Source organism: Mobula birostris, chromosome 12 (genome assembly GCF_030028105.1).
Source record: "Mobula birostris isolate sMobBir1 chromosome 12, sMobBir1.hap1, whole genome shotgun sequence".
Classification (NCBI taxonomy): domain Eukaryota; kingdom Metazoa; phylum Chordata; class Chondrichthyes; order Myliobatiformes; family Myliobatidae; genus Mobula; species Mobula birostris.
This window is the reverse complement of record NC_092381.1, coordinates 86,874,711-86,895,534: the sequence shown is the minus strand read 5'-3', so window position 1 is coordinate 86,895,534 and position 20,824 is coordinate 86,874,711. Positions and strand designations below refer to the sequence as shown.

At 43.5% G+C, this 20,824-nt stretch overlaps 1 protein-coding gene across 3 annotated transcripts in view; it reads right to left on the bottom strand.

The window, feature by feature from the left end:
* The window catches only part of LOC140206115 (uncharacterized protein C1orf21-like), a 206,643-nt gene that overhangs the window by 112,764 nt on the left and 73,055 nt on the right, over positions 1 to 20,824 (bottom strand). The gene's annotated exons all lie outside the window — the stretch shown is intronic.

Genomic DNA, 20,824 nt, shown 5'->3' with positions numbered 1-20,824 from the left:
TTTGGCAAGGGGATCTGAACAGGCCATAATATTTCAGATTTTAAATAGAAACATGTTGAACTTCACCAACTTGAGAACAGCTGGCAGTGCCTCATGGCACAACTACTCACTACCCTCTCAACAAGGTCAGCAAGATCACTGTAGAAGAAAACAGAGAGAAACCACTTAAAAATCTATGCGCTTCTTTCAAGCATAAAGGAGGGATAAAAGCTATTCCTCAGCTTTATTTTACGCCCCCCCCAGGGTACTTTCCAAATGCATACTTTTGAAAAAACGAGTTTGAAATCTGGCAGCACAACACAACATTTTTGATCACTCCCACCCCGCCCATTTGAAGGAAATTATTCTCAGACAACCTTCACTTTGAGGGCTTCTGTGCACGAGTTGTGTACTTATGAAAATTTGCTCCTGGGTTCTGTGTACATGTGCATGTGTGTGCATGGACCAGACACAAGACACAGGGCATGCAGTCCCATTGCCAAAATTGCATGCAAGGCATGCCTTCACGTCACTGATGTTAAATTTTGTACATCTGAAAATCTATGGATAGAAGAGGTCATCTGTGTGGAAACCACAAGAGAAGATTTGAGGGCTGCTTCAGTGCTGATCATTTAATCAGAGACATGTGTTCTCACAAATCCCCTTTCTGAATCTAACACCACATTCTAAAATGCCCAAAAGAATCAAGAGTCACACAGCACAGCACACAAACAGGGCTTCTGGTCCAGTTGTCCATGCTGACTGCACTGCCTAGTCCCATCTGTTCATGTCTGGCTCACAGCCCCCAAACCTCACCTATCTATGTATTTATCTAAATAGTTTTTAAATATTGCTAATATGCCCACCTCAACCACTATCTAGATTAGATTCAACTTTGTCATTGTGCCGAGTACAGATACAAAGCCAATGAAATGCAGTTAGCATCTACATCCTATCCTCATTATATGCGAGGGATATGTTCCTCAAAGTTGACGCATAATGTGAAATTGCATAATGTGAATAATTATTTAAATGGAGAAAATAGGGATGCGTTCCAGAAGACTTCCTAAATATGTTTTATCTGTAATTTATTCACATTTTTATACCAATATGACACAAAAGCAGTACTACAAGACAATATTTGTATTATATTTAATCAATTTAAGGTAATATTCAATGTAATAAATCATAGAAAGTTAACATCCTCTGGTGTACAGTACTCACCAACAGTGGCAGGTGTGTTTGCTCTGGGAGATGAGTGGTTGTTGTGGTGTCGGGCAGCTTTACACGGATAACGTGGATGGTTGTGGTCGTCAGGATCATAACAAGCACAGCAAGGGGTGAAGAAAGACTCACAGAAATTTTAGAACTGCTGGCAGAAGAAGATTACAGCGAATTGAATAAACTGGTGAGGGTTGTTTGCTTGGCAGCATTTTGCTTTTCAGCATAAATTTGCTTGTAGGGAAGAAGGGTTGACGGCAGGGAACGACTGAAATGCTGACTCCGTTCTAAACTTGGGTCCATGTCCATCATCATTTGTGCCAGGTGTTCCGACTTCCATTCCTTCACCGTTGGTAAACTCCCGGGATTTTCAAAATCGTCTGTTGCTTGCAGCATCTGAGAGATAGTTCACCGTAAAAAAAAATACGCACGCCTTGAATGTGGATCACACCAGTCGAGTGGTTGAATCAGCGATGTTGTGTTAGGCGGCAGGAAACGCATTATGTTAGGATGAATGCTGTCCAAATGTTTAGGATGGGCTGGCGCATTGTCAAGCAACAAAAGAACTTTCAAGGCAAGATTCTGTTCCCGGCAGTAGTGTCCCAAAGCTGTGTTACCTTCAGCTGATGCCGGGTTGTTTATAATTTCCAACCTTTTTTCAAGGGTTAAAGCCGTTCTCTGCCGATCAGCTGACGGCCCAAGACATGACATCGGACGCTTAGGACGCATTGTTAAATATTTCAAGCACAAAATCACTGCACCGTAGGTAAACCCAACAAAAGTTTAAGATCGCGCATCCACACCTTGCCAAAACCAATGCGAGAGTGGCGGGAGAGATTGCGAGGCACGCGCACCTGATCTGTATTGGCGGGAAAGCGGTGCTTCTCGTCCCAACAGTGAGACTGTGAGGCGTGCGCACGTGACTTGTATTGGCGGGAAGGCAGTGCTCCTTGCATAACTGTGAGTTTTGGACGCATGTAACGAGACGTTGGTAGAAATAGGTTCCTCACATAACTGTGAATCCACATAGTCTGAAGACGCAAATAACAAGGATAGGGTGTAACCAGAAATGCAAAGAATAGTGTTATTTACAAAATAACTGCGAATAAAAAGTAAGTGCTACAGCACAAAAATATAAAAGTACTGGGACAGTTCAATATGGGTGCAATACCACTTAGCGCTGTGATGTGAGGTTCAGCGGGGTCACAACCTCAGGGAAGAAGCTCTTCCTGTTCCTGCTGGTGCAGGAGCGGAGGCTCCTGTAGCGCCTATCAGATGGGAGGAGAGTAAAAAGCCCATGGTTAGGGTGAGATGCATCCTTGATAATGCTTTTCGCTCTGCCCAGGCAGCGTTTATGGTAGATGTTCTCAATGATGGGCAATTGGGTGCCGATATTCCACTGGGCAGTTTTCACCACATGCTGGAGTGCTTTGCGGTCCGATATGGGACAATTGCCATACCACACTGAGGTGCAGTTGGTGAGTATGCTCTCAATGGTACAGCGGTAAAAGTCCATCAGTATCCTGGGACAGAGGTGAGCTTTCTTGATGCTCTGCAGGAAATAAAGGCGCCGTTGCACCTTTTTGATCAGAATGGAGGAGTTCAGGGACCAGGTGAGATCCTCAGAAATATGGACACCAAGGAATTTGAAGCTTGATACATGCTCCACTACAGCTCCGTTGATGTAGATGGGGATGTGAATGTGGCTCCTAGCATGCCTGAATTCTGGCAGCTCATTCCAAATTGCACACCACCCTTTGTGTGAAGCTGCTGCCTCTGATATCCCTTTTAAATCTCTCCCCTCTGATCTTAAACTTATGCCCATCTATATTCAACACCACCCACCCCGGAAGAAAGACCGGGCTTTCATCTTGTCCCTCACAATCTCATATACATCTGTCAGGTGGCCTCTCAACCTCCTACATTCCAGGGAATAAAGTCCAAGTCTACACAAACCCCTCTTTGTAAGAAAGACCCCAAGTATAGGATACATCCTGGTAAAACTTTTCTGCACTCACTCTAGCTTAATAACATCTTCACTATATAGGGTGACCAAAACCAGACACAATATCCCAAATACAGCCATTGAGGGGGGAGGAGAAGATGGCAGCGCGACTTCTCTGGTGAATGATATCTGTATTTGTCAAGTAGGATGCCGTGCACAATCCTGATTTGACGGAGACGGACGTGAGAAGCACGGAGGAACATCTGGAGAAACTTCTGAAATGCCCTCTTCGCTGCCACTATGCGATCGAGAATCTCCTGAGGGAAAGGCCCTGAATCGTTGACTTTGCCTGGTGCTTGGCAGCTGGGGCCGGGGCCAGGGTCGAAGCGCTCGGCAGAGGTGGTGCTCGGTGTCGGAGGGCTGGTAGGAGGCTTGAAGTTTTCGGACGGACTCAAGAGTCGGCTGTGGCCGGGTGCTTCCAGGGTGCTGCATCGGCAAGTTTGCAGCGCTGGAGGTTCATGGCAGGGAGAGCTTTCTTCCTTCTACCGTCTGCGTGTGATGATGGGACATTCGAGACTTTGAGACATATTTTTACCGTGCCCATGGTCTGTTCTTTATCAAATTACGGTATTGCTTTGCACTGTTGTAACTATATGTTATAATTATGTGGTTTTTGTCAGTTTTTTAGTCTTGGTCTGTCTTGTGTTTCTCTGATATCATACTGGAGGAACATTGTATCATTTCTTAATGCATGCATTACTAAATGACAATAAACGAGGACTGCATGTCCTCATAATCTAATGTAATCTAATTATCCTGAGACTGCATATCGGGGACTGCAGAATTAAACACCTTAATGCACTGCAAGGCCTCCAATATCTACTCCCTGCTCATTTATATTAGAATCGGATTGTCTCTCTGACTTCATGTGTTCCAAGACAACACCACTCTTTTACACTATTTCCTTAACTTCCATTGTTTTCTACCACCCCCAAAACCATAAAAACTGAGGAAACTGAAGATTTTATCCATTTGTGTACCTCGGTAGCATAGCAGCTTACACGACACTATTACAGCTCGGTATATCGGAGTTCAGCATTCAATTCCGTTGTCATCTCTAAGCAAGGTTCCCTCCAAGGGGTGTATGTGTGCACACACATCTTTTGCTACTAGTGCACAAAAGAATTTAAACTGTGCACAAAAGGTTGTCACCCTCTACCTCGTTGGCATGTTAAGTATATTTCATGATTGTACACAATCACATTTCCTTTTCCAATTTCCAATGCAGACTGTGTTGACAACGTGGAATTTGCAATGATTTCGCTGCAGATTTTACACCTGACTTATTTATACAATTTTTCTTGAAGAAATTATTGATGCACTGTCGAATTACAAAGCAGCAAAGGGGATGAAGAGCAAGAGAACTGCTAGTTTATTGAAAGCAGAATGGCTTAATGAAACAGTAGCTATTGCTACATCAAAAGCTCATGAGGTCAGGAATGTGCAGCTGCAGGAAATATTTATGTACAACACAGAAACTGGTGTTATCTGTGAGTATTGTTGTGATGTAAAAGTTGTGGGAGAATTTGCAAGCAGGAAGATGTGGAGTGATATTTGGAAACTTGACTTTTTAAAGTGTCATTTCGCAAGCAAATCGGGTATGGACGGTGTGCAAAAGCTCTGGAGAGAAAATCCTTCATTGTCTGCTATAGGCCTGCCGTATGTCTCGTGAAAGTGCAGATAACAGCGAAAATGATCAAACCCAGAGGAGAACAAAGTCTTTATTGACAGTTTTTTAATTTCTTTTAAACAATAAACAAACTGGACTTGGTAGTTTATTATCCTCATAATACCTTCAGGTTTACTTCCACTTAAAAATTCAGTGTCATTGGGCAAAAAATTGCACAGCACAAGATTTTTGAGCACTCTGGTCATTACAAATTAGAGGGAATATTGTAAGGAGTATGTCCTCTTTGTGGAATGTGTGGGTTTTCCCTGCACACTCTGGTTTCCTCACAGAGTCCAAAGACACACCAGATAGATTAATTGGTCATTGTAAACTGTCCTGTGATTAGGCTGGGATTATTTCAGGGCTGCTTGGGTGTGCAGCTTGAAAAGCCAGAGGATGTATTCTGCACTGTAATACTAAATAAATAATATAAATAAACTTCCTTTGGTTCCTCAGACATTGCCAAGATGGTCATTAAGGGGATTGATTCTCTCACTGGTAACCCTTCTAATATACTTGCAGAATCTTTTGGAATTTTGCTTCATTTTGCCTGCCAAATCCTTCTCATATGCTCTTCCTACTTGAACGTCTCGTAAATGCACTCCTACAGTTCTTGTAGCCATTAAGAGATTCACTAGTTCCCAACTGCTTATGTGCAGCATGTGCCTCCCTCTTTTTCTTAACCAGAGCCTCATTATCATCCACCAGGTTTCCCGAAACCTGCCAGCCTTGACCTTCACCCAAACAGGAAGATACAGGCCGATCTCGGGAGATCAGACTTTTAAAGGCCTCCCACCTTGACAGACACTCCTTTCTCTGCAAGATCCCACCTAATGGCTCCAAAATTAGCTCTGCCACTGTTCAGAAACTGAACCTGTGAACCAACCATATTTTTCTCCATAGCTAATTTGAAACTAAGAGATTATGATCAATGCACACAAAGTATTCACCAACAGACACTATCACCATTTGCCAAGAGGAAGTGCAGTGTTGTACCTCTTCTGTTGGCCCTTCTTGCTATTGATAAATGAATCTTTGTTGGATACATTTCACAAAGTCCACTCAGCCCAAGCCTTTCACATGAAGGTTAACTCAATTAACATTAAGGAAGTTAAAATCTTCCACTAATAAGGTGGACAACAGGAATTCTACAGATGCTGGAAATTCAAGCAACACACATCAAAGTTGCTGGTGAACGCAGCAGGCCAAGCAGCATCTGTTGGAAGAGGTGCAGTCGACGTTTCAGGCCGAGACCCTTCGTCAGGACTAACTGAAGGAAGAGTGAGTAAGGGATTTGAAAGTTGGAGGGGGAGGGGGAGATCCAAAATGATAGGAGAAGACAGGAGGGGGAGGGATGGAGCCAAGAGCTGGACAGGTGATAGGCAAAAGGGGATACGAGAGGATTATGGGACAGGAGGTCCAAGAAGAAAGACGGGGGGGGGGGGACCCAGAGGATGGGCAAGAGGTATATTCAGAGGGACAGAGGGAGAAAAAGGAGAGTGAGAGAAAGAATGTGTGCATAAAAATGAGTAACAGATGGGGTACGAGGGGGAGGTGGGGCCTTAGCGGAAGTTAGAGTAAGTCGATGTTCATGCCATCAGGTTGGAGGCTACCCAGACGGAATATAAGGTGTTGTTCCTCCAACCTGAGTGTGGCTTCATCTTTACAGTAGAGAAGGCCGTGGATAGACATGTCAGAATGGGAATGGGATGTGGAATTAAAATGTATGGCCACTGGGAGATCCTGCTTTCTCTGGCGGACAGAGCGTAGATGTTCAGCAAAGCAGTCTCCCAGTCTGCGTCGGGTCTCGCCAATATATAAATCCCACATCGGGAGCACCGGACGCAGTATATCACCCCAGTCGACTCACAGGTGAAGTGTTGCCTCACCTGGAAGGACTGTTTGGGGCCCTGAATGGTGGTAAGGGAGGAAGTGTAAGGGCATGTGTAGCACTTGTTCCGCTTACACGGATAAGTGCCAGGAGGGAGATCAGTGGGGAGGGATGGGGGGGGGACGAATGGACAAGTGAGTTGTGTAGGGAGCGATCCCTGCGGAATGCAGAGAGAGGGGGGGAGGGAAAGATGTGCTTAGTGGTGGGATCCCGTTGGAGGTGGCGGAAGTTACGGAGAATAATATGTTGGACCCGGAGGCTGGTGGGTGGTAGGTGAGGACCAGGGGAACCCTATTCCTAGTGGGGTGGCGGGAGGATGGAGTGAGAGCAGATGTACGTGAAATGGGGGAGATGTGTTATAAGAGCAGAGTTGATAGTGGAGGAAGGGAAGCCCCTTTCTTTAAGAAAGGAAGACATCTCCCTCGTCCTAGAATGAAAAGCCTCATCCTGAGAGCAGATGCGGCGGAGACGGAGGAATTGCGAGAAGGGGATGGCGTTTTTCCAAGAGACAGGGTGAGAAGAGGAATAGTCCAGATAGCTGTGAGAGTCAGTAGGCTTATAGTAGACATCAATGGATAAGCTGTCTCCAGAGACAAAGACAGAAAGATCTAGAAAGGGGAGGGAGGTGTCGGAAATGGACCAGGTAAACTTGAGGGCAGGGTGAAAGTTGGAGGCAAAGTTAATAAAGTCAACGAGTTCTGCATGCGTGCAGGAAGCAGCGCCAATGCAGTCGTCGATGTAGCGAAGGAAAAGTGGGGAACAGATACCAGAATAGGCACGGAACATAGATTGTTCCACAAAGCCAACAAAAAGGCAGGCATAGCTAGGACCCATACGGGTGCCCATAGCTACACCTTTAGTTTTTCTCAGCTTGCTCCTGCCCCACCGAACTCATTTCTGCATACCTCGACACTGTTTTATCACCCCTTGTTCAATCCCTTCCGACCTATGTTCGTGACACTTCTCATGCTCTTAAACTTTTCGATGATTTTAAGTTCCCTGGCCCCCACCGCTTTATTTTCACCATGGATGTCCAGTCCTTATACACTTCCATCCCCCATCAGGAAGGTCTCAAAGCTCTACGCTTCTTTTTGGATTCAGAGTTAATCAGTTCCCCTCTACCACCACTCTGCTCCGTCTAGCGGAATTAGTCCTTACTCTTAATAATTTCTCCTTTGGCTCCTCCCACTTCCTCCAAACTAAAGGTGTAGCTATGGGCACCCATATGGGTCCCAGCTATGCCTGCCATTCTTTCTCTCACTCTCCTTTTTCTGCCTCTGTCCCTCTGAATATACCTCTTGCCCATCCTCTGGGTCCCCCCCCCCCTTGTCTTTCTCCCTGGACCTCCTGTCCCATGATCCTCTCATATCCCCTTTTGCCTATCACCTGTCCAGCTCTTGGCTCCATCCCTCCCCCTCCTGTCTTCTCCTATCATTTTGGATCTCCCCCTCCCCCTCCAACTTTCAAATCCCTTACTCACTCTTCCTTCAGTTAGTCCTGACGAAGGGTCTCGGCCTGAAACGTCGACTGCACCTCTTCCTACAGATGCTGCTTGGCCTGCTGCGTTCACCAGCAACTTTGATGTGTGTTGCACTAATAAGGTGGTGCTGGTGGTATACGGCAACGTTTTGCAGGCAGCTCACAAAACGACGAGATATTTTAATCAATATACATCTGAACTACAATCACTGCAATCCACAGCCTGTAATTTCCCTTTAAGAACTATATCATTGAACCATCTAAATGAACTAGTGATCTTACGATTGCCTTAAGAATTCAGTGAACTTGACTCTCGAGAATGCAGATACAGCCATTGCGAGGGTTTTGGGGGTAGGGGAGGGTGGGCACTGTGTCGAGACCTGGAAGTGGAAAACAAATTGGTGATCAGCAATGCCTGCCCGTGTTTAACCCATCTCCCTTAGTGTTTGCTACTACCATCAGGGAGGAGATACAGAAGTATTGTGTTCCACGGCGTCAGGTTCAGGAACAGTTGTTGCCCTGCAGCCATGAGGCTCATGGACCGGCTTCACTCGCCTCAGCACTGAACTGACTCTATAGCAGCGGACTCACATTCTTGGACTCTACAGCTCATGTTTCTGCATTATTTGTTTACTTTTTTTTACTAATTGTATGACTTGCCCTTTATTGACATTTGGAGGTTTGTCAGTTTTTGTTGTGGGGTTCTGATTCTTTGTTTTGTGGCTGCCTGCAAGATGAATCTCAAAGTTGTATATGGTACACCTACTTTGATAATAAATGTGATCTTTGAACAATTATGTTTACAACTAGCTGCACTTTCTCTACATATCTGCTCCTCCAATCCCCGCTGACTATTGGGGTCCTATAATAATCCCTGAGTGACCACCCCTTTATATTTCTACCCATATGGCCTTACTGAATGATCCCCTAAGAACATCATCTCCAAGGACCATTGTTAAGTTCATTTTCATCACGGCAACTCTTACCCGCATCTCTGTAAAGCCTGTAGCATCTGTAACTTGGAACAGAGTTGCCAGTCCTGCCCTTCCCTCAGCCACATTTCTGTAATGGCTATGATGCCCCAGTCCCCAGAGCCAATCAATGTCCCGAGTTCATCCACCTTACCTGTCAAGCTCTTGCCCTGAAATTAATGCAGTTTATACCAATTGTGTTTCCTCTCCATATTGCTCCTGATGAATACATTTATTCTCAATGGCTGCAGCATTATCTCCCAATTTCTCATCAACCACTCAACTGCTCAGATCCAACACCCCTGATATTCTAGGTTAAACAGTCCTGAGTATACTAGTAAATCTCCCAGCCAGGATATTGATACCCATCTAGTTCAAGTACACCTCTCAAGTACACATGACCCCTACCCCCAAAGGGATCCCAATGATCCCAAAACTTGAAACTCTACTCCACATTCATCTATGCCAGGGGTTCCCAAGCTGGGGTTCATGTACCCCTCGGTTAATGGTAGAGGTCCATGGCATAAAAGGTTGGGAACCACCGATCAAGGCCATCTTTCAATTCCTACCCTCTCTAGCATGTGTCACAGGGATTAAAACAGAGATTAGTATACTCAATGTCATTTACCCCTTCTTCTACTAATACCATGGGTACCAACGTGCACTATGAACACTGGCATTTCACCCATTGAAACATTTAACGATGTTCCACTGCTACTCCAAGACATCTCTGATCTTAGCACCCAGGAGGCAATAGACCACCCTGGCTTTTCTTTTGCAGTTACAGAATCTCCTGTCTGTCCCTCTAACTATTGTGGCCCCTATCACTACTTATTTATCCATCTTCATCTAGTATGGCTCCTTGTAATTGGTTTCTGCTTCTGCAACTAAACACAAACAAACTAATTGACAGGTGAACAGTCTGACCTTAGTATGAATATTGAGAAAGAAAGATCACTTAATTTTAATCTGTCCACTTTACAGTCAGTGTAAAAAAAAATTTCTCGGTCGTCAGAGGGCAGATGATCTCATCATGCTTGTTTCCCCATTGGGCAAGCTGATTTACCATGGACTCTAATACATTTAAGATCATTTACATCTTGACCGCCTCTGATCAGCTCGCTTGCAAAATATCCTTAAAATGTCATGCCGTAGTCTAACTTGCCTTTTGATGATCAAATTGGCCAAAGTTCTGGCTTGCAGTTTATCTGTATCCGACCATTCTGCGTGTTAGAAATGGGAAGAATATTCATTCAACTCTCAGGAATTCATAAATGTTATACTAATTAAGTTATTGTACCAAGTGCAGAATCCTTGAGAATTCATTTAGTATAAAGCTTATTTTCTAAATGTTAATTGTGCTATTTCATAATGGCTGAAGATCTTGCCTGTTTTGAGTGAGTTGATTAATTCAGCGTCTGCTGTCAGTGGAGCTGGTAGGTTTCCCAATGTCTGCATATCAGATCAAATTTTGCCTTTCAAAAACAAAGCATAATCAATGTTTCAAAAAAACTGTAATAATCATTTCCACAGCTAGCATCTGAGGTGTGACAGATGGTACGCATGAAAGCATTAATTTTAATCTACAAGAGAGCTCCCATTCTGTAGTTCTTTGTCAGGGAACAGAACACAGGAAACAACTGCAGCTCTGATTTTTGCAATACTCAATGAATCACTATTGTTTCACTATGATAATGCCAAATTTTAGGATATTACCAGTACTTTGAAAATTGAGATTTTAAATGAAAAATGTTAATCTGTGCCATTAACTATTAATTAATATTTCACCTTATAATTGCTAACTCTTGTCCAGCCTATGACTAATTTGAGAGATGAGGGTTTGGATTTGAGTAGGTGCTTGACGACTATCAGAAGCAGACATGGACATCCATTGGTCTGTTAGTTCAACTCCTAAACCAAATAAATCATAACTAATCTCATTTATTTTTCCTTAAAATACAGACAACACTTAACTTTGCAGCTTTTTATTTAAAAACTGACCCTTGCATGCGCTTGTAACAAGTTGAGACGGCTTGCCGTGCAAACCCCATGAACTATCCAGGACTCCCAACATAAAGAGTACAAGGTGCTCACTGAGTAACAAGTCACTTTAATAGACTGCTTATTGTTTGCAGCAGTAGGAATACAATAACTTGGCCAATTAGTAGTGCGTTCCATCTGAAAAGCAATTCCAATCATTCAAGTGACTCAACATGAGAGCTGCAAACATTTTATTCCCTTTTCCATCAAAGCATTACTTGGATGAAATTTTACCACTCAAGTCAGGAGGTTCTGCAGGAAGCCTTCTTGGTCTGCCTGAGAACATTGTGCTAAAGAAACAAACCCACAAATACTTAAGATTGTGAATAAGCAAATATTCTCAGTTAACAAATCCTCATGTTCAAAATACCATTATTTACTAGCAACACACACAAAATGCTGGTGAACGCAGTAGGCCAGGCAGCATCTATAGGAAGAGGTACAGTCGACGTTTCTGGCCGAGACCCTTCGTCAGGACTAACTGAGAGAAGAGATAGCAAGAGATTTGAAAGTGGGAGGGGGAGGGGGAGATCTGAAATGATAGGAGAAGACAGGAGGGGGAGAGATGGAGCTAAGAGCTGGAAAGTTGATTGGCAAAAGGGATACAAGGTTGGAAAAGGGAGAGGATCATGGGACAGGAGGCCCAAGGAGGGGGAAAAAAAGGGGGTAAGGGAGCCCAGAGGAAGATGGAGAGCAGGCAAGGAGTTATAGTGAGAGGGATAGAGGGAGAGAAGAGAGAGAGAGGAAAAAAGGGAAAAAATAAAGAATAGTAAATAAATAAATAACTGATGGGGTACGAGGGGGAGGAGGGGCATTAATATAAGTTAGAGAAGTCAATTTTCATGCTATCAGGTTGGAGGCTACCCAGACGGAATACAAGGTATTGTTCCTCCAACCTGAGTGTGGCTTCATCTTGACAGTAGAGGAGGCCGTGGATAGACATATCAGAATGGGAATGGGACGTGGAATTAAAATGTGTGGCCACTGGGAGATCCTGCTTTCTCTGGCGGACAGAGCGTAGGTGTTCAGCGAAATGGTCTCCCAGCCTGCATTGGGTCTCGCCAATATATACAAGTTAAATTGTGTGGCCACTGGGAGATCCTGCTTTCTCTGGCTGACACAGCATAGGGCTCTCACCCCATCTTCCTGCCACCCCACTAGGGATAGGGTTCCCCTTGTCCTCACCCACCACCCCACCAGCCTCCGGGTCCAAAATATAATACTCCGTAACTTCCGCCACCTCCAAAGGGATCCCACCACCAAGCACATCTTTCCCTTCCCCCTTCTTTCTGCTTTCCGCAGGGATCACTCCCTACGCGCCTCCCTTGTCCATTCATCCCCCCTATCCCTTCCCACTGATCTCCCTCCTGGCACTTATCCTTGTAAACGGAACAAGGGCTACACCTGCCCTTACACTTCCTCCCTCACCACCATTCAGGGCCCCAGACAGTCCTTCCAGGTAAGGCGACACTTCTCCTGTGAGTTGGCTGGGGTGATATACTGGGTCCGGTGCTCCCGGTGCAGTCTTCTATACATTGGCGAGACCCAACACAGACTGGGAGATCGTTTCGGTGAACACCTATGCTCTGTCCGCCAGAGAAAGCAGGATCTCCCAGTGGCCACACATTTTAATTCCACGTCCCATTCCCATTCTGATACGTCTATCCACGGCCTCCTCTACTGTCAAGATGAAGCCACACTCAGGTTGGAGGAACAACACCTTATATTCCATCTGGGTAGCCTCCAACCTGATGGCATGAACATTGACTTCTCTAACTTCCGTTAATGCCCCTCCTCCCCTTCATACCCCATCCCTTATTTATTTATTTACTATTTTTCCCCCCTCTCCCTCTGTCCCTCTCACTGTAACTCCTTGCCTGCTTTCCATCTTCCTCTGGGCTCCCCTCCCCCTTTCTTTCCCCCTGGGCCTCCTGTCCCATGATCCTCTCCCTTCCCCAGTCTCGTATCCCTTTTGCCAATCAACTTTCCAGCTCTTAGCTCCATCCCTCCCCCTCCTGTCTTCTCCTATCATTTCGGATCTTCCCCTCCCCTTTCAAATCTCTTACTATCTCTTCTTTCAGTTAGTCCTGACGAAGGGCCTCGGCCCGCAACGTCGACCATACCTCTTTCAATACGTGCTGCCTGGCCTGCGTTCACCAACAATTTGCGTGTGTTGCTTGGGTTTCCGGCATCTGCAGATTTCCTCATGTTTGCACCATTATTTACTAACTAGCTTAATGTCATGCTGCTCTGTCACTGTAAACAAATGTTTTTCCTAAATAAATTTTTATCCATATCACTCTTTAAATTTGATAATGTAAACATTACTGCTATGATATGGGGAAGAACAAGCAAATAAAGAGTCATGAAATTTTTATCACTCAGTCATAAAGCTTGAACATTCATTTGCAAAGACCTTGGTTCAATTATATCAGACACACGATACAACTCATTACAAGAATATCTACTTCATGCTTTATGACATTAACTGGAATATCTTTTGTGATGGGGATGACTGAATTCATGGAAAGGGCCATGAGCTTCATCCGGAAGTGCATCAAGGACATTGTCCCCCAAAAATCAGTCAGGGTCTATCCAAACCAGAAAACTCTGGATTAATAGTCTCGTGCACGTTGCACTTACCATGTGAGACAGAGCTTTCGCCGCCGGTAACCAACAGGAACTCAAGAAAAGCAGCTATGTTCTACGCAAAGTCATCTAGGCAGTGAAATGACGGAATACAGAGACAAGATTCAGACACAACTCTCCACCAGCAACACACGCAGCTTATGCCAAGTTCTGCACATCATCACAGACTTCAAAGCTAAACACAGTAGTGCTGGCAACATCGCTGCCTCTCTCCCAGATGAGTTAAATCTTTTTATGCTCGATTCGATGCTGCCAATGCTACCTGCACCTTGGTCATCTCAGAGGCTGCAGTACGCAGGTGTTTCCAATGAGTGAACAGCCACAATGCTGTGGGACCGGACGACAACCCAGAGCGGGTACTCAGAGTGTGTGCAGCACAACTGGTGTGTTTGCAGACATTTCTAATCTCTTCCTCTCTCAATGTAGAGTGTCCTCCTGCTTCAAACATCCACCACTGTCTCTGTACCTAAAAAGACCACGGCAACATGCCTGAACGACTGGTGTCCTGTCACATTCACCTCAATAATAAGCAAATGATTTGAGAGGCTGGTCAAGGACTACAACTGCAGCTTGCTATCATCCACACTGGACCCCCTACAACTCACCTACTGACACAACCGATGGCGCAATAGCCACAACTCTACACACCGTCCTTATACACCTGGAGAAGAAGCATGCTTCTGTGAGAATGCTGTTCTTGGACTACAGTTCAACATCCAACACCATAATTCTCTCCAGGCTTGACAAGAAGCTCAGAGACCTTGGCCTTCACCCTGCCTTGTGCAGCTGGATCCTGGACTTCCTGTCAGATCACCGGTATGTGGCAAGAGTGGGCTCCCTCACCTCTTCCCCTCAACACAGGAGACCCCCAAGGCTGTGTCTCAAGCCTCCTCCTTTACTCTTTGTACTCCCATGACTGTGTCACCACCCACAGCTCCAATCTGCTTTAAATTTGCAGATGATACTACAGTGATTGGCCTTATCTCAAATAATAACGAGGCAGCCTACAGAGAAGAAGTCATCACCCTGACACAGTGGCGTCAAGAAAACAACTTCTCCCTCAATGTCACAAAAACAAAGGAGCTGGTTGTGGACTACAGGAGGAATGGAAACATCAAGAGATGTGGGGTTGCGAGGGGGAACAGCTTTAAGTTCCTTAGTATGCACATCACCGAGGATCTCACTTGATCTGTACATATCAGCTATGTGGTGAAAAAAGCACATCACCTCTTTCACCTCAGATGGTTGAAGAAGTTTGGCATGAATCCCCAAATCCTAAGGACTTTCTACAGGGGTGCATTTGAGAGCATCCTGACTGGTTGTATCACTGCCTGGTATGGGAACTCTACTTCTCTCAATCGCAGGACTCTGCAGTGAGTAGTGCAGATAGACCAGCGCATCTGTGGATGTGAACTTCCCACCAATCAAGAGATTTACAGTGACAGGTGCATAAAAACTGCACGAAAGATCATTGGGGACCCCAGTCACCCCAACCACAAACTGTTCCAGCTGCTACCATCCGGGAAACGGTACTGCAGCATTAAAGCCAGGACCAATAGGTTCCAGGACAGCTTCTTCCACCAGGCCATCAGACTGATTAATTCAGGCTAACACAATGTATTTCTAAGCTATATTGACTGTTCTGTTGTATATTTTACTATACATACTATTATTAAAAATTACTAAAATTTGCACATTGCACATTCAGATGGAGACATAATGTAAAGACTTCACTCCTCACGTATGTAAGGATGTAAGAAATAAAGTCAATTCAAATTCAGTAGACCCTGAAGCAGGAAGAATTTCAGCAAGTAACAGTCCCCTTAAACATGCTTGAAACCTAGTTGCTGAGGCACTAACTATTCAGCTCTTCACGACAATCTTCCATCCATTTTTCTAAATGGATTATATCATTAGCACATTAATGTCTGAGCAGTTTTCCTGCTTTACAATTGTGTTTTGTAAGATCTCCAGCAAGCATTAAAAAACCATCATGGTCTTCCATCTGTATTTAATCTGAGTTCTCATAAGCTCTTCAAAACTTTTGCCTGTCCAGCCCTTGATGTAATAATGACTTTTTCTTTCATTAGATTTTCCTGTAACTGCAAATTGTTCAAACTACTCTTTCCTCAGTACATCTCCCAAAAATTCCAACTGCCGTTATGCTGATTGATATCAGCTCTCTTCTTATTCCAGTTTTTTGCAACACTTTCTTATTTGTTAACTCTGTCCTGCCACAATATTTTCACCATTCTTCTCAAAACCACTTTACTGCAACTTCAAGTCTTCCCTCATATTGCTTTGATATTGTCCAACATTCAAATCCATATGTTAGCGTGGAATGAACGTAGCGCTACACCACTGAGTTTCATACCCAGAAATTACATTATTCTTTAGCATCTCGCTCAATTGTTTGGACATGCATTTAGCAATCCCAATCCTCCTCCTAATTTCAACATCAGCTCTATCATCAGGTGTTGTCATGCTCCCTAAGTATTTGAAATTCCACGTTGGTTTAATTGTTTTGTTGTCCACTTTCAGTTCCGATTTCTGTATTTCTTCTTTGTGACAATTCGGTCTTCTTGCAGTTGATGTTCAACCCTCTCTTTGCACTTTCTCTGAAGACTTTATCTAGTATTTCTTAGAAGTAGCTGTCAGCACTGTGTTGTCTGTGTAACTTAGATTGTTCAAATTGTATCCACCAGTGATTATTCATGGCATTCTGCTAATTTCTCTTAGAATCATCTCACCATAAAGGTTGAATAGGTCAGGCAAGAGGACACAACCCCGTCTGACTCCCCTCTTAATCTGTACAAAATCAGTAGTCACATTTTCAATTCTTATTCCTGCTCTTTGTTCCCAATAAAAATTTTCTGATAATTCTAATATCTTTCCCAACAATGTCCAAGTGCTGAAGGATTCCAATCAGCTCTTTATGTATTACCTTATCCAAAGCTTGGATGTAATCGATGAAACATAGGTATGATCTTTCTGCACCTCTATGGCACACTCACAAATCATTTGAAGGATGAAGATTGCATTTCGCATTCCATTATTTTTAATGAAACCACACTGCTCTTGCGCGATCACTTGCTTCATGCCTTTTCCTGCTCTCATTATGATGGTTCGTAGCAGGACTTTCACAACATGACTCAAAGTAATTATTCGGTGTGACTTGCATTAAGTTCTTCTGGGGTTCTTTCTGGCCGTGCAATAACTACTGACTTGCCCATTTCCTCAGGTTATTTCCCCATTATCATAAACTTCATTCAGCATACCCGTCAACTTTTCACTCCTGAAGTCTTCCAGCACTTGAATAATTTCCACCGCAATGCCATCTAGCCGTAATGACATATCCTTTTTCATTTTCCCCATTGCTGCTTTAACTTCTGATTTCATAATTGGTGGGCCATCCACATTCATGAGTATCGATCCTTCAAACACCCACCAGAATTAGTACCCATGAGCGTCCTCACCTTTTTGTGCATACAGCCAGAACTTTTTCAGTTTCCCTACCCAGCCATAACCGATACTCTTCAGAGATTGTCTGCCTGCTGTCAGTGGTTGCATAACCAGGAGGTGATATGCACCAGCTGCTCATACCTGTCCATCACCTGTTCCTATGGCTTCATGTGACCCTGATCAGGGGGCTAAGCAGTTGCTACACGTTGCCCAAAGGTGACCTGCAGACTAGTGGAGGGTAGGAGTGACCTACACCTTCTTTGATTGAGACACATCTCCACCCCCACCACCAAAAACACTTGTCATTAATTTATTATGTCCAAGATCTTGCAACATATAATCTAATGCTTCAGTGGCTGCTTTGTGAGCTTTTGTGCATTCATTCTAAACAATAAGCTTTCAATTGTTCAGAATATTTTGCTTTGTAGTTCCTTGACTGACATTACAGGTTAAAGTCTCCACATTTGTCAATGTTAAATGGAGATTTCTCCTGTCAAAATTGTCGAAGCAATGTCTGATGTTGCTATGGCCAAGGCTATCATATCTTATGCCTTCGTATTTTAGTTAGAAGTAGATTAATAAAGAAAGATATTGCATTCTAGCAAAAAAGATTATTTCATCACTGTAAGCAGCCTCGGTAATACAGGTTTCCCCCGCCATCCGAAGGTAAAGCGTTCCTATGAAACGGTTCGTAAGCCGGAATGTCGTAAAGTGAAGAAGCAATTACCATTTTTTAATATGGGAAAAATTTATGAGCGTTCGCAGACCCAAAAATAACCTACCAAATCATGCCAAATAACACACAAAACCTAAAATAACAGTAACATATAGTAAAAGCAGGAATATGATAAATACACAGCCAATACAAAGTAGAAATACTTTTCTACAATCATTGTCTGACTGTTCTCCATAGCGAAAATCTCACGCAAGCGCTCTCGGCAAAAACACTCTCTCCAGTAACCTTTAAGCTATGAAGCTGCCAAATCACACCAAATAACACATAAACATACACAGCCTATACATACAGCCTATATAAAGTAGAAATGATGTATATACAGTGTAGTATCACTTATGGGAATCCGGATCTCCAGGCAGCGAACCGATACTGATCCGCGAAGCATGCAGGGGTACAGCGGTAGCCGGGATGCACCCAGCACATCTTTAAGAAAAAAGCCGAAACAAACAAGCTAATTAATTAGGTGCCGCCTGGCACGTAAATGTCAACCCAGATCAGAGGCAACGCAATCGGCAATTGCCTCCAATCTGAGCTGATATTTACGTGCTGGGCAGCACCCAATTAATTAGCTTGTTTATTTAGGCTTTTTTTCTTAAAGACGTGCTGGGTGCCTCCCGGCTACCGCTGCATTCTCCGCGAATCGGTATCTGTCCATGGCCCGGAGGTTGGGACCACTGGGGTGGTGGGACACGGCGAGTGTCATCTCATCGTCGATTAGGGCAGGCAGGTCATCTTCTTCTATGTCTGCCTGCCTCGATGGCGAAGGTCGAGGTTCATCGTCTGCTGTGGCTGATGTGGAAGGCTTGAAAAACGACAGTATGCTTGACTGCTTAGCCTCGCGTATTTTTCTATCATACAGTTCTTTGTAAACCATCTTGCAAATATGCCCTAAACCGACGTACCTTTTCAAAATTAAAGTCGTACTTTATCATTGCAGTGAAAATCTCACGCAGTTGCTTCACGTTCAGTTCCTGGACGACTTCACTTTCGGTCCGTTCCCTACCGCATTCGGTTTCAATTGTTATCCTTTCCTCTTCCAATTGCATCAGCTCTTCATCTATCAGTTCTTGGTCATGAGATGCCAAAACCTCTTCAACATCATCTTTGTCAACTTCCACAAGCCAAACTCACCTTGTCCTTACTTCATTCACCACGATCAAAACGCTTAATTATGTCTAGTTTTACACTAAGTGCAACACCCTTACGAGCTCTTTTAGGCTTTTCCGATACCTTAGAACTCATCCTGCAAACGGATGCTCAAAATAAATCGACATAAAGCACAGATGCTCAGAGGTACGTGTTTAAGCAATGCCGGCTAGAATGCAGTTCCGAATCTGGGGGAGAACGGCTGCTCAGGGCGCGCGTTGTTTCTTTTCGCACGTTGCCTTTTATCACACGCTGCTTTCTTCGCACGTTGCTTTTTTTCGTAACAGTGCAAACACCTTCTGTTAGCAAAAACAGGTAACTAATGTAGGTCTTTCGTAACAGTGAGGTTTCGTAAAGCGAACGTTCAAAAAGCGGGGGACACCTATAGTATCCAAGGCATTTCTTTGATATCTCACTAAGCTTGTTTCATTCTTGTTTTGTCTAACTGGTTTACATCACAGCTGATCTCCAGCAGATACGGTGTACAATGTTTATTTCAATTTTACTTTTGTGGTTCAGGTAGATCAAAAGTACTTAAGTCAGGTCCATCCAAATATTTAGTCCCTCAAAATAAAAGGGACCTTGAAAAAAAATCTCAAATTTCAAAGCAGGAAGTTCAATTTAGGCATTTTTGGACTAAGGTTGGTCTCTTAAGGGGCTTTTAGAAAAACTGAAGAATGCAAAGCACAACTTTATCCGAAACCTAACTTAGATACCAAATTTGCAGTACCTGATTTTATATGTGGGACTCATAGACTTTCCATTTTATTGTACATCTTCAGATTAGACAACAGTGCAAACAACGCAATATCTCTTTCAAGAAAAGTCAAATGATCCAAATATGGTAAATGCAAGAACCTGATTTACCAACATTGCTGCCACTCATAAATTTGAACACTTGGAAGTCTTGTCAAGGTTCCTAAATGTACTTCATATAAACTTCACTGCACCAAGCAATAACAAACAGGAAACGGACCACCTACAATACACTACGTGAAGATGAAAACTGCATGTGAGAAAATAAAAGGTACCCTCTGTCATCAAATTAACCTCAATGTTTTCTGAGCTCGTACAATTTTATATTACCCAGCTCACATCCAAATTATTCTGTTCCACAAGGGATAATGTACACAGGACATCTAAATATATTTTCTTGCTTTGCAATCAAGTTTTAGAATGATTCAAATATTACTTCCAAAGCATATGAAACAGCAGTAGGTATCTGTTTCAGTATGATCAAAAGTTAATGAGAATTAAATCTGGAAAATGTTTAAGAACTCATACAGAGCAAGGAAGATTTTATGTTTTCAATTATTAGAATCACTTCTGATTGGCTTTCATGAATTCAACAACTTCCAAATTCCCAAACCACCCCCTCATGTGAAGATGAATTTTAAGATCACAATATTTTCAGCAGCACAATGCAAATGCTGAAGGTTAATCAGATTTATCCCAATATAGTTATCACATTGGTTCATAAGAGAAGCTAGAGTGTTACATATAATATTCTTTTTTAACAAATGATGCTTAATACCATCAACAAACCCTCAAAATTATATATACATTTCTTTCACGT